Below are 13,702 nucleotides of genomic sequence, written 5' to 3' on the forward strand. Positions count from 1 at the left end.
GTTATTGATCACCGCCTAACTTGGAAGCCACATGTAGAGAAACTGCGGAACAAAATCGCTAGGAGCATCTCGATTCTCTTTAGAGTTCAAAACATGCTAGATACGAGGGCTCTCCAAACCCTATACTGCGCACTCGTTCTGCCGCACCTCAGTTACTGCCTAGAGATTTGGGGACGTACTTATGAAATGCACCTCAGCCCACTCTTTGTCCTTCAAAAGAAAGCCATCAGAATTATTCATGGAGCACTGTTCAGAGCACATACCAACGAACTCTTTATCAAGTCCAAGCTACTAAAATTTCACGACCTGGTTAATTACAAAATAGCTCAAATGATGTATAAGGCCAACACAAACAGTCTCCCGACCAACCTGCAAGCATTATTCCAAATAAGAGAATCCTCCTACGATCTGAGAGTAAGCAGAATGTTTTCCTACCAGACCATTAGGACTACAATGAAATCGTTCTCGATTGTAAACACTGGGGCTCGCCTATGGAATACATGTGATGGAGCGCTAACGAATATAAATTCAATAAGTTACTTCAAAAACATGTATAAACGAGATATAATAAACCAGTACATTGGCCAAACTCAACTGTAAAATGCACACACATCACAGATAAGATGTTCTCACAGCAAAGGATGATTAAATGTCAGGGTCAAAAAATAAGACATAACATTCTTAGGACATGCCCCTCAGCAAAATCACATTACTGAACTGCCATCGCAACGTTACGTGCTGAGTAAATTACTATATGCGAAATTTCCATGGCAATCAATGACTTTCGAACGAAATGTGTTAGACTATGACTGGACTGATACACAACATGCTGCTTGTGCGACCCGGGTGGAAGGGGGACGGGTTTCCGATAAGCTTCTGCTTTTCCCGTCTTCCTTGTCTGTCTTCATCTTGTCTTTCCTTCGGGTAAACAAATTCACACTCTGATAATGTCCACACTCTGAAACTGTTAATGATTTCCTTTTTGATGATTTTTCTGTTTGTGATGATGACAATGACAATAAATTCATTCATTCATTCAAGAGCAGAAACTGCCATTTCAACCTTGTCTGTGTGTTCCGCCATATATGAATTGGATAGTTGTAAAAAAGAACAGCACCTGAAAAATCATGAACAACTTTTTCAAAAGAGGCTCGTGAGAAACCGAATAATGAAATTGAAATGCTTTTTCTATTGTAAATGCAGGAATCAGAATATTTTGTCACACGCTAGAATTCAAAGGTTTTTTCTCAGTGTGGCTACATGCGTGGCTTACTAAATGTCCTTTCTGAGCAAATCGTTTACCGCAAAGTGAGCATGTAAACGGCTTTTCTCCAGTGTGTGTTCTTGTGTGATAGTTTAAATTTTCCTTTGTGGAGTATTTTTTATCACAAAGTGTGCAGACATAAGGCTTCTCTCCAGTGTGTGTTCTTGTGTGATAGTTTAAATTTGCCTTCGTGGAGTATTTTTTATCACAAAGTGTGCAGGCATAAGGCTTCTCTCCGGTGTGTGTTCTTATGTGATAATTTAAACCTCCTTTATGGGTGCATCTTTTACCACAAAATGTGCAGGCAAAAGGTTTCTCTCCAGTGTGGGTTCTTGTGTGAATGTTTAAATGTTGCTGATATATGAAACTTTTACCACAAAGTGTGCAGGCAAAAGGCTTCTCTCCAGTGTGTGTTCTTGTGTGATAGTTTAAATTTTCCTTTCTAAAGTATTTTTTATCACAAAGTGTGCAGGCATAAGGCTTCACTCCAGTGTGTGCTCTTGTGTGTATGTTTAATTTTGCCTTCGTGGGGTATTTTTTATCGCAACGTGTGCAGGCAAAAGGCTTCTCTCCAGTGTGTGTTCTTGTGTGAATGTTTAAATCATTCTTACAGGTGAATCTTTTACCACAAAGTGCGCAGGCAAAAGGCTTCTCTCCAGTGTGTCTGCGCATGTGTGCCTTTAAGTAGCATTTCCAAGGAAATGTTTTATCACAAAGTGAGCAGGGAAAACTTTTCCCAACCACGCCTTCCTTTGCGTCTCTTTTAAATGATGACTTGTCTAAGGATTTTGAAGCGTTTTGGTCAAAGTCATCCTCCTCCTCATCAGTATTAAAGTCAGAAGAATGTGACGTTAAGTCATCGCTGTCCGAAAGCGGAGCTAAGAGGCCGTCCGGTTGCTCTCCTTTTGTTGTCTGGTGCTGAAATGAGCTGTCGCTCAAAGGGTTCGCTGCTCCGCTCTCTTTGCTTGGTCCTTCGTCTTCTTCGCTCTCCACACCGACACCCATTGGAAAATTGAGGATTTGAATTTCCTGTTTTTCTTCTTTGATGTCAGAGGTCTCTGGCTCCGCCCCCTGTTTGATTAACGGCATGTCAGGCTCCTCCTTCTGTTTAACGTGGACGAGATTGTGCTTCTAAGGGGGGGGAGATCTTCTACAGTGACGTCTGCGGGACTCTGGATGGGAGGGGGAAATCACGTGATTTGCTGACGTCAGAAGAAAAACAGGTAGTCCCCGGGTTACGACGAACCCGACTGATGTAATTTCAACTTTCGGACGCAGGAGTCTCCAGTCTTTTTTTTTTTTTAATGATGTTGACTTTTGTTTTGTGATGCATGCTTTTACTTTGGCGTAGGAAATGTAGGGCAGGTAGTACTTCCGCACGCGAGGCACACACACACACACACCATTTGCGCCCACGAAGAAGCCGAGTGTGAGAGATGAAAGACCCTGCGCGCACATTTGTTACTTTCGGAGCATCCAGAGGCAACACCTTTTGTACAGTTTCTTGTGCGTTTTAAATTGAGGTCAAATACTTTGGGCGAGTTGATGTGATTTTTTTTTTTTTTTTCAATGATGTGTGGACGCTAACTGATACGTGCTAATCGTTTGTGTTTATTGTTATTGCTGTATCAGCAGCGAGTTATCAAAATTTGAATTGCTATTATTGACGATGAACTGATTTCAGTCAATTTTTTTTTTTTTTCATTCAGCTCGTGTTGATGTCATGAGAAGCTGAATAAAGTCAGGAAACCACATGGACTTATCGCCAACATCTTGGCGAGGACAGTACAATGTCGTCTATTTTGGGGTTTTGGATGGTTATTTTGAATTTTAGGCGGTATTTAAATGGTTAATTCTAGGGTTGGGAATCTCTGGCATGAAGCCGATTCGATATGTATCTAGACACACAGGTTTCGATTCGATTCAAAAGCGATACATTTTTAAGGCCGAGCGATTCGATACGATTGGATACAGTTGAAGAAAGATACGGTTCAATACAGAGTTAAAACGATACGATAGTAAACATTAGTTGTGTGTGTTCGTACAGTATTTCAAACATATAAAAAAAAAGATTCAATTAAACAACAAAATTTCATACCAATGTTATGTTTTATTTTTTTATGAAAAAAATAAAGCTTACTCTAGATCGTCATTTTGTTGGATGGGATTGATAATAAAACTCCAGTGACAGACAACAATAAAGTGCAGTTATTTAACCCTTTAACACCGAACGTGTCGGCAGCGACGCGTTTACACATGTCATCTTTGAAGCGCTGTCACGCTGTAATTACGTCACCCACGTGCCGCTGGTTGGTCTCATTTGAAAGTGCGGAAGTTGATGTCCAAGCCAGTTTTTATTTGAAGTCAATCGACCAAGAAAAACGGGAGATAATGTCATTTGAGTTTTAAAGTTTTATTGCACTCATAAATATGCATTAAAACGCTGTATGGACCATGTATCTATCACCATATTTCCATCATTTCTTGTCCTTTTTCAAAACCGAAAGCAGCACAAAAGACTACATATCCCAAGATCCGTTGTGATGTCAAGAAGGACGAACCGAATGTGAACATTTTTAATAAATTGCCGAGCTAGGCGCAAACTAAGGAAAAGGAGGCATGAACACCGGTTGGATTGCGCGAGCGACTTTGAAACGTGCAGAATGAATCGAAAACTAAATTTAGCGCAAGCTAATGCATTTTTTCATCAACTCAAGGAATAGGATGAGCTGCATTTGTCGTTGTTTTCCTCGGATTAGTCGGCGTCTCGGCGAGTAGAAGTGACAGCAGCGCTCAAACGGCAGAAGAGTAGGCTGTGTGACGTTGTATGTGACGCAGCTCAGTGACCTGTTCAAAAACAAACTTTATTGAGTGTGCACAAAAAAAACAAAAAAACTATCGGGTCGCATGCCTGAAAAAATTGAATTGAACTGAACTACTTGTCAATATTTTTGAAAATACTTTTTTTCAATGTTATATATTTTTTTCTTCACTATGAATCTTTTCAATATTTATATAGATGTGTGTTCGAGAAGCTTGATTGCATGTACGTATACGTATAGATAAGGTGATGGGTATAATACCTAACTTCACAAAGAGATATCCTCCAAACCTTTTTTGTGTTAGATGATATAATTTTTTTTCTCACTATTTTGCACTGTATATAACCTGTTTTGACCATAGTATGTGTGAAGGCCAAAAACGCCTATGACCATACCCGCTGTGTGTTGAATAGTCAAACATAAAACTATTCAATCTTATTTTTTTCTATTGAATGTTTATCCTAACAAGTTGAATAAATATTATCAAGCTTCAAAACGGTTGGTTGAGCATGTTTGGTTGTCAATTGAACACCAACATTACAAATTTTGAAAAAAATATTTTGGGATTTTTTTGTCTTTTTGGGTCCAAAATGTGGATTATAATTGGTCAGTGAAGAAAACAACAGTTTGGACATGAAGTTCAAGGCGTCCTGATAAAAGGGACCCAACTTGGCCATTGTGAACAATTTTTTCTTTGAAATATAAAGGCAACATCAAATGCATGCAAATTCGGCCAAAATAGGCTTAGGTGTTAAAGGGTTAACTAATGTATTTTGTTTTTTAAGTGCAAACTTTCAACGTTAACATCTTACAAGCAAAAACTATTAATTACTGGACTGTCTCAGGAAATTAGAATATTGTGTATTCTAATTTTATGAGACAGTCCTGTATGTATTGTCTCAATGATCCTAGGAGCTATGTTGTCTGGGGCTTTAAGCCCCTGGTAGGGTCACCCATGGCAAACAGGTCCTAGGTGAGAGGCCAGACAAAGTATGGCTCAAAAAGACCCCTTATGATGAGCAAGATTATTGAACCCCAGTTTCCCTTGCCCGGACGCGGGTTACCGGGGCCCCCCTCTGGAGCCAGGCCTGGAGGTGGGGCTCGAAGGCAAGCGTCTGGTGGCCGGGCCTGTCCCCATGGGGCCCGGCCGGGCTCAGCCCGAAAAGGCAACGTGGGTTCCCCTTCCCATGGGCTCACCACCTGTGGGAGGGGCCAAAGGGGTCGGGTGCGTAGGGAGTTGGGCGGCAGCCAAAGGCGGGGGCCTTGGCGGTCCGACCCCCAGCTGCTGAAGCTAACTCTTGGGACATGGAATGTCACCTCTCTGGCAGGGAAGGAGCCTGAGCTGGTGTGTGAGGCAGAGAAGTTCCGACTAGATATAGTCGGACTCTCCTCCACACACAGCTTGGGTTCTGGTACCAATCCTCTCGAGAGGGGTTGGACTCTCTTCCACTCTGGAGTTGCCCATGGTGAGAGGCGCCGGGCAGGTGTGGGCATACTTATTGCCCCCCGGCTTGGCGCCTGTACGTTGGGGTTTACCCCGGTAGACGAGAGGGTAGCCTCCCTCCGCCTTCGGGTGGGGGGACGGGTTCTAACTGTTGTTTGTGCTTATGCACCGAACAGCAGTTCAGAATACCCACCCTTTTTGGAGTCCTTGGAGGGTGTGCTAGAGAGCGCCCCCTCTGGGGACTCCCTCGTTCTACTGGGGGACTTCAACGCTCACGTGGGCAATGACAGTGAGACCTGGAGGGGCGTGATTGGGAGGAACGGCCCTCCCGATCAGAACCCGAGTGGTGTTCTGTTATTGGACTTCTGTGCTCGTCACGGTTTGTCTATAACGAACACCATGTTCAAACATAGGGGTGTCCATATGTGCACTTGGCACCAGGACACCCTAGGCCGCAGTTCGATGATCGACTTCGTAATCGTGTCATCGGACTTGCGGCCGCATGTTTTGGACACTCGGGTGAAGAGAGGGGCGGAGCTGTCAACTGATCACCACCTGGTGGTGTGTTGGCTCCGATGGCGGGGGAAGATGCTGGCCAGACCTGGCAGGCCCAAACGTATTGTGAGGGTCTGCTGGGAACGTCTGGCAGAATCCCCTGTCAGAAAGAGTTTCAACACCCACCTCCGGCAGAACTTCTCCCTTGTCCCGGGGGAGGTGGGGGACATTGAGTCCGAGTGGGCCATGTTCCGCACCTCCATTGTTGAGGCGGCCGATCAGAGCTGTGGCCGTAAGGTGGTTGGTGCCTGTCGTGGCGGCAATCCCCGAACCCGCTGGTGGACACCAGCGGTAAGGGATGCCGTCAAGCTGAAGAAGGAGGCCTATCGGGCCTTTTTGGCCTGTGGGACTCCGGAGGCAGCTGACAGGTACCGGCTGGCCAAGCGGACTGCGGCCTCGGCAGTCGCCGAGGCAAAAACTCGGACATGGGAGGAGTTCGGTGAGGCCATGGAAAACGACTTCCGGACGGCTTCGAGGAAATTCTGGTCCACCATCCGGCGTCTGAGGAGAGGAAAGCAGTGCACTATTAACACTGTGTATAGTGAAGATGGTGTACTGCTGACCTCGACTCGGGACGTCGTGAGTCGGTGGAGGGAATACTTCGAAGCCCTCCTCAATTCCACCGACACGCCTTCCTTTGAGGAAGCAGAGTCTGGGGACTCTGAGGTGGGCTCTTCGATCTCTGGGGTTGAAGTCACTGAGGCGGTTGGTAAGCTCCTCGGTGGCAAGGCCCCGGGGGTGGATGAGATCCGCCCGGAGTTCCTAAAGGCTCTGGATGTTGTAGGGCTGTCATGGCTGACACGCCTCTACAACATCGCGTGGACATCGGGGACAGTGCCTCTGGATTGGCAGACCGGGGTGGTGGTCCCCCTTTTTAAAAAGGGGGACCGGAGGGTGTGTTCCAATTATAGAGGAATCACACTCCTCAGCCTCCCCGGTAAAGTCTATTCAGGGGTGCTGGAGAGGAGGGTCCGTCGGGAAGTCGAATCTCGGATTCAGGAGGAGCAGTGTGGTTTTCGTCCCGGCCGTGGAACAGTGGACCAGCTCTACACCCTCAGCAGGGTCCTCGAGGGTGCATGGGAGTTCGCCCAACCAGTCTACATGTGTTTTGTGGATTTGGAGAAGGCGTTCGACCGTGTGCCTAGGGGAATCCTGTGGAGGGTGCTCCGGGAGTACGGGGTACCGAGCCCCTTGGTAAGGGCTGTTCGGTCCCTGTACGACCGGTGTCAGAGTCTGGTCCGCATTGCCGGCAGTAAGTCGAATTCGTTCCCAGTGAGGGTTGGACTCCGCCAAGGCTGCCCTTTGTCACCGATTTTGTTCATAACTTTTATGGACAGAATTTCTAGGCGCAGCCGAAGTGTTGAGGGGGTCCGGTTTGGTGACCTCAGCATTGAATCTCTGCTTTTTGCAGATGATTTAGTGCTGTTGGCTTCATCAAGCCGTGACCTCCAACTCTCACTGGAGCGGTTCGCAGCTGAGTGTGAAGCGGTTGGGATGAAGATCAGCACCTCCAAATCCGAGACCATGGTCCTCAGTCGGAAAAGGGTGGAGTGCCCTCTCCGGGTCGGGGATGAGATCCTGCCCCAAGTGGAGGAGTTCAAGTATCTTGGGGTCTTGTTCACGAGTGACGGTAGGAGGGAGCGGGAGATCGACAGGCGAATCGGTGCGGCGTCTGCAGTAATGCGGACGCTGCACCGGTCCGTAGTGGTGAAGAAGGAGCTGAGCCGAAAGGCAAAGCTCTCGATTTACCAGTCGATCTACGTTCCTACCCTCACCTATGGTCACGAGCTTTGGGTCGTGACCGAAAGAACAAGATCCCGGATACAAGCGGCCGAAATGAGTTTCCTCCGCAGGGTGTCCGGGCTCTCCCTTAGAGATAGGGTGAGAAGCTCGGTCATCCGGGAGGGACTCGGCGTCGAGCCACTACTCCTCCGCGTAGAGAGGAGCCAGCTGAGGTGGCTCGGGCATCTGGTTCGGATGCCTCCCGGACGCCTCCCTGGAGAGGTGTTCCGGGCATGTCCCACCGGCGGGAGGCCCCGGGGACGACCCATGACACGCTGGAGAGACTATGTCTCTCGGCTGGCCTGGGAACGCCTTGGGATCCCGCCGGAGGAGCTGGTTGAAGTGGCTGGGGAGAGGGAAGTCTGGGCTTCCCTGTTAAAGCTGCTGCCCCCGCGACCCGACCCCGGAACAAGCGGAAGATAATGGATGGATGGATGGAGTCCTGTATGTTGGTGCTATCGTCAACTGGATGTACAGTATATATATATATATACATATATATATATATATATATATATATATATACACAGTATATATATATATATACAGGACTGTCTCATAAAATTAGAATACACAATATTCTAATTTCCTGAGACAGTCCAGTATATGCAGCAGCTCTAGCAAAAAAATTCAACCTGCTCATGTTATCATAAATTAATAATAAATTATGCTTTACCACTGGAATAACTGGGGGAATAAAAACATGGCATTTTAGACAGACAGGTATATAATCATTACTTTAACCTTATACACAGCAAAGTCATTCACTTATGCCTGTGCTTCCACATTATTTTATTCCTCATCACCGTCTAAATCTTTTTTGAGGGGCAGATTTTTCTTGAGGAAGATCAACTGAGCCACATCTTCATGTTTAAGTAAACTGCATTTAACTGTCCATTGTTTTAGCATGTTGCTTCGTTGCCACGACTAGTTTCGTTTTAGGCTGTGAAGAAAACGCTACGGAGCGTGCGTTACAGTGGTTTTGTTCGCTCTCGTGTTGTTATGACACGCCCGTGACGATCGAGTAATGACGGCGACTACTAGCTGTTCTGCCGAAATGAATGGGAAGTTGAGGCAACCACGACGGCGGTCACAATTTAACTGCACTGTGTGGTGAATGACACAAGCGCAGGATGTAAAAGTTAAATTTTTATCATATTAAGCAATGCATTGAACTAGGCATTAGAAGCAGATTCTTGTGCTCGCGATTGCCAAATTCTATCTCTTCTATCGGTTCATTGAATATTTAATGGCTAATTAGTAATTAGCCATTGTAACGGTGTAGGGCTGCAGCTATCGAATATTTTAGTAATCGAGTAATCGACTGAAAATTCTATCGATTAATCGGATAAAACATTTTTTTTAGGTAAAGAGCAATTATACATATAGATGAGAAAACAAGACATTTAATGTAATATTGAACCATTTTCAGTCAATCAATGTCTTTATTTTCGATGTACATTGTTGAAAACAGTCAACAGTTGCATCTCAAATGTGACTCAAAAAAAGTAATTCACTGCTTTCACTCCAAAATTTTTTTTGGATCTTATAAAAAAAAAAAAAAAAAAATATATATATATATATATATATATATATATATATATATATATATATATATATATATATATTAGGGCTGTCAAAATTATCGCGTTAACGGGTGTTAATTAATTTTTGAAATTAATCACGTTAAAATATTTGACGCACTTAATGCACTTGGCCAGCTCAGACGGATTTAAATGACAGTAGAGTGAAAGGCCCACTTGTTAATTGTGTTTTGCGGAGTTTTGCTGCCCTCTGCTGGCGCTTGGGTGCGACTGATTTTATGGGTTTCAGAACCATGAGCATTGTGTAATTATTGACATCAACAATGGCGGGCTACTAGTTTATTTATTGATTGAAAATTTTACAAATTTTATTAAAACGAAAACATTAAGAGGGGTTTTAATATAAAATTTATATAACTTGTAATAAAAAAAATTTTTCAAGAACTACAAGTCTTTCTATCCATGGATCGCTTTAGCAGAATGTTAATAATGTTAATGCCATCTTGTTGATTTATTGTTATAATAAACAAATACAGTCCTTATGTACCGCATGTTGAATATATATATCCATCTTGTCTTATCTTTCCATTCCAACAATAATTTACAGAAAAATATGGCATATTATATAGATGGTTTGAATTGCGATTAATTGCGATTAATTTTTAAGCTGCAATTAATTCGATTAAAATTTTTAATCGTTTGACAGCCCTAATATATATATATATATATATATACATATATATATATACATATATATATATACATATACATATATATTTTTTACCTAAAAATGTCATTACGCTTCGTAACACACATGACTTAAAAGTTAAGTGTTTTTCCTTCGTGTTTCAATTGAATTTTCACTTGTGTCAAGCTATAAGTTCTAATTAAGTTTTAAGTTAGTCTAAACTGTAAGTCCTGATAGGATTTTGAGTTTTTGCAGTGTTCAAAATAAATGCTGTGCTGTATTGGAGCACATTAGGCATCAGTGCTACTTGGTGTTTTATCCAGCAATGACTACTGAGCTAAAATTGACAGTTAGCATTATTATGTTTTTATTTTACACCCTAATCACTCTAAAGCGTTGTTTTCACAGATTAAATAAAGCCTGTATGTAAGAGTTAGCCACGCATCGACAGTGGTCATAATGAATAGAAACCTAGCCCTCCACAGGGATAACGTTATGTGAGCGAGTGAAAGTTAATGTTATTTATGAGCGCCGGGAAGTGTACTGCTTTAAGATGGTGGCTGTTTTATTAAACAGTTTTTAAACTCGAGTTACTCGAGTTGCTCGAATATTCGTTTCAGCTCTATAACGGTGTAACGGTACACAAAAATCTCGGTTCGGTACGTACCTCGGTTTTGAGGTCACGGTTCGGTTCATTTTCGGTACAGTAAGGAAACAAAATGCAAAATATAAATGTGCTCGTTGTTTATTACACACTTTTGTGCTTTCAACAATGGGAACAGTAGCCTATACAAAACTAGAATTCTGCTAAAAAAAAGTAGCGAGTATTTAAAGATAATAATCCAACAACAATTTGCCTTTCAGACCTCGTGTATTGGTCAGCTTTCTTTCTGAAAGAAAGAAGAAAAAAAGAAGTCCTGTGCTAAAGAGAAAAGCAATCCCAATGACAAAGATTTCAACATGTATTTTACAAATGAAATGCCTCAATGAATCTTTTTTTTTTCTGATTAACGGTTTTCGAAAGCTTTATTGGTGGATTTTCTAAAGTTAAAGTGCCAGACAGAAATTAATAAATTTAATTGCGTAAGCAGGATTTGTGTATTATTCTTATTATTTAATTACAGGTGTTTTAGCTCATTTCAATTTATTTTATTGAAATGGGCTATTATTTATTTTATTATGCGATTATATTTTACAAATGTGATGCAGTATTCATTTATATATTGTATATTTTATGTTGTATAACTTTAGTTCCTATATGAATATTAGTTCCTACTTGTTTTGTTGTGGTAGGAGGGTTTTGGATTGAACACTGGGCCGTGTTGGTTATTATCATAGCAGAGAAGACGGCAGTAAATCAACAAAGACAAGTCAACTGTGCCCCAATCTACCACTCAAGAGATCTGATGGACTCAAAAATTGGGTTACGATTGCATATTAGTTTGAAAACCGACCAGATCCCCCGTATTTTTACAGGAGTGACTTCCGGTCTGCCTGATCTTAGCTACTGGTAGTAGTCTTGATGCAGGAGGGTTGCGTCTCGTGTCAAATAATAAACTCTGCCATTCTTTTCACGTGCGTTGCGTTGAGCCTCTTCTGGGACGCGTCTAACACGCGGCCGCACTGCGACTGGTGTGCATTGGCTGATTGACTTGTAACGCCCGCGTTTCACTGCGTTCTCACGGCGTTGACGTTTCCGGGTTACTGTCCTACTGTGTTGGTGCTCATTATAGTAGAGAAGACTGAGTAAGTATAAACATAAACTACACAAAGAAACTGTTACCCGATCGACTCACAGCCTCGAAAAGTAAGGGCTACATTACGTCAGAAACTCGTTCGGTACGCCTCCGTTCCGAACTGAGCACCATGTACCGAAACGGTTCAAAACAAATACATTTACCGTTACACCCTTACTAATTACTGTCGAATGCTAACTTTACTATCGATACAACTGTATCTCTCACCTGTAAAACCGGATATCCGGTCGTTCGGTTTATCGTTCTCAAGCTTAGTTAATTCCGACTTATGCAGAAATTCAGGTTACATCTCCAGCGTAGGAATGGAACTTGTTCGTAAACCGGGGACTGCCTGTATACATAGATGAATTCATTGACTTCATGTTTTACTATGCTGGCCCGAGAAGCATTCTTTAAGTTAAAAATGTGTTGCATGACAATATATTGAACCCTGACATATTGGCAGAGGTGGGAAGTAATGCGTTGCATTTACTCCATTACATTTACTTGAGTAACTTTTTGAGAAAAATGTACTTCTTAGAGGAGTTTTACAATGCAATGCTTTTTACTTTTACTTGAGTAGATTTTTAAAGATGAAACGTGACCCCGAGGTCACATGGACCACCCCCTGCATCGCTCTGCCCCCCCCCCCCCCCGCCCCACTATTTGAGAAGTACTTCCCTCCAGTAACAATCACAACAAAACAAAGTCTGATTTTGCATGAAAAATACAACTAATGTCATGACCTTACCTTCACCTCCTTTTGTGTTTCAGTTGTTCGACGTGACCTGGATTTCCTCTCATTTCTACTCTTCGACTTGATGTTTGGGATTACGTTGGCCACCAGTCAGTAGTAATCTGTCGCATTTTAAAGACAAGTCGAGAAGCATCTCATACAATTAAATGTAATCACGCTCATGTCAACCGATCGACTTTTCCTGAAAACAAAACTTTACAAATCGGAAGTGAAGTCAAAGCAGTCGGAATGCTTTAACGTGTCTTAGTTAGCGAGCTAAGCTAAACTAAGTTAAGTGAGCCTGTGAAGCTTCAACATAAAGCCGAAAGACTTCCATTATGCTTTAAAATGAGACTTTTTAGTCCATTAAATTCTCTCTTCGGTACTTACCCAATTAAATTACTTTGAAAGAGGTCGTTTGGTTTGAAGAATGGAACACGAAAGAACAGCAAGCCCCGGATAGGTACATAGCGGTTGCGTCAAGTGAACCGGAAGTAGAAACGTTCAAGTGCTGAAACTTCAGCGTAAGAAGATCAAGCGTTTGGAAATTCCATGACTGCGTTTCAATCGCGGTTTAACCCTTTAACACCTAAGCCTATTTTGGCCGAATTTGCATGCATTTGATGTTGCCTTTATATTTCAAAGAAAAAATTGTTCACAATGGCCAAGTTGGGTCCCTTTTTTAAGGACACCTTGAACTTCATGTCCAAACTGTTGTTTTCTTCACTGACCAATTACAATCCACATTTTGGACCCATAAAGACAAAAAAATCCCAAAATATTTTTTCAAAATTTGAAATGTTGATGTCCCATTGACAACCAAACACGCTCGACCAAACGTTTTGAAGCTTGATAATATTTATTCTACTTGTTAGGATAAACATTCAATAGAAAAAAATAAGATTGAATAGATTTATGTTTGACAATTCAACACAAACAGCAAGTATGGTCATGGGCGTTTTTGGCCTTTACACATACTATGGTCAAAACGGGTTATATACAGTGCAAAATAGTGAAAAAAAAAAATAATATATATCATCTAACACAAAAAGGGTTTGGAGGATATCTCTTTGTGAAGTTAGGTATTATACCCATCACCTTGTCTAAGGTATATAGTACATGCAAACAAGC

At 42.5% G+C, this 13,702-nt stretch overlaps 1 protein-coding gene across 5 annotated transcripts in view; it reads right to left on the minus strand.

Annotated features, from left to right (window-relative positions):
- LOC130918929 (gastrula zinc finger protein XlCGF8.2DB-like) overlaps positions 1-13,066 on the minus strand; it is a 37,944-nt gene extending 24,878 nt beyond the window's left edge. For 4 of the 5 annotated variants that reach the window (XM_057841211.1, XM_057841230.1, XM_057841191.1 and 1 more), the window contains exons 1-2: positions 12,962-13,066; positions 12,587-12,693 (exon numbers count right to left, since the gene is read on the minus strand). The gene's annotated coding sequence lies outside the window, so the exon portion shown is untranslated. Of the gene's footprint in view, positions 1-1,875; positions 2,437-12,586; positions 12,694-12,961 lie in introns of all 5 variants that reach the window. The other variant, XM_057841200.1, reaches the window with a different exon arrangement.
- Positions 13,067-13,702: the final 636 nt, after the last annotated feature.

This window comes from Corythoichthys intestinalis, chromosome 1, assembly GCF_030265065.1.
Source record: "Corythoichthys intestinalis isolate RoL2023-P3 chromosome 1, ASM3026506v1, whole genome shotgun sequence".
Lineage (NCBI taxonomy): Eukaryota > Metazoa > Chordata > Actinopteri > Syngnathiformes > Syngnathidae > Corythoichthys > Corythoichthys intestinalis.